The sequence below is a fragment of the Myotis brandtii genome, unplaced genomic scaffold (assembly GCF_000412655.1).
Source record: "Myotis brandtii unplaced genomic scaffold, ASM41265v1 scaffold45, whole genome shotgun sequence".
NCBI classification, from domain to species: Eukaryota; Metazoa; Chordata; class Mammalia; order Chiroptera; family Vespertilionidae; genus Myotis; species Myotis brandtii.
The window spans coordinates 4,404,193-4,405,429 of NW_005367209.1; positions in this window are offsets into that span (position 1 = coordinate 4,404,193).

The window sequence follows — 1,237 nt, forward strand, 5'->3', positions numbered from 1 at the left end:
TAGATTCAGCTTTTCAAATAATAGGAGAAAGTAAGAAGCAAACCTTCCAAAAAGAAGACTAAAAAGAAAAGAAATAGAAGAAAACAGAAGTGCTCTCTAGTTCTATGTGACTATAACTGAAAAATATTTTTAAATGATTTGCAAATTGGCCTAAGGGCATACAGCAAACAGGAAAAAAAATTCATTCAAGAAAACCTACTAAATCTTGGTAAGAACAGTGTCACTTGAGCCATGCATGATCTGCTACCTCCCACCCCCAGTTCAATGTGACAGAAGCTCCACTCCAGCTCACAGTCAAGGGCTATAGTACCTCTCCACTAGAGCCAGCCCGTCATCATTTTATCTCCTCCAACACCTCATTGCAGAGACCATCAGCTGCAGGTGCGTGCAGCCTTCTCCACCCAGTAGGACAGGGGCTCTCTACCAGGCTGAGAACACTGGGGCCCCAATCACTCTCATTTTTGTTCACTCACAGTGTGGAGGTTCCAGACCAGGAGGATCAAGCTGAGAAAATAAGAAGCTACTGCTTCTACCTAGTGCCCTGCTGATAAATCAGGAATAGTATGCCAAGGAAAGACACTGTCTCGACCACCTGCTGTGGAGCAGAGATTTTGCCCAGGAGAGAGGCAGGCCATAAGACTCAAGAAGTTCTAAGCTCCACCCAAAGAATCTGACTATTTGAAACAGAGTGTGGGGAAGTTCAAGCCTAACACCTCATTGCAGAGACCATCAGCTGCAGGTGCGTGCAGCCTTCTCCACCCAGTAGGACAGGGGCTCTCTACCAGGCTGAGAACACTGGGGCCCCAATCACTCTCATTTTTGTTCACTCACAGTGTGGAGGTTCCAGACCAGGAGGATCAAGCTGAGAAAATAAGAAGCTACTGCTTCTACCTAGTGCCCTGCTGATAAATCAGGAATATTATGCCAAGGAAAGACACTGTCTCGACCACCTGCTGTGGAGCAGAGATTTTGCCCAGGAGAGAGACAGGCCATAAGACTCAAGAAGTTCTAAGCTCCACCCAAAGAATCTGACTATTTGAAACAGAGTGTGGGGAAGTTCAAGCCTAAGGACACTCTCAAAATCAGTGGAGATGTTGGTAGTAAGCAATTCAGGTAAGAGCAACAAGCGAGCCCTAACCGGTTTGGCTCAGTGGATAGAGCATCGGCATGCGGACTCAAGGGTCCCAGGTTCGATTCCGGTAAAGGGCATGTACCTTGGTTGCGGGCACATCCCCAG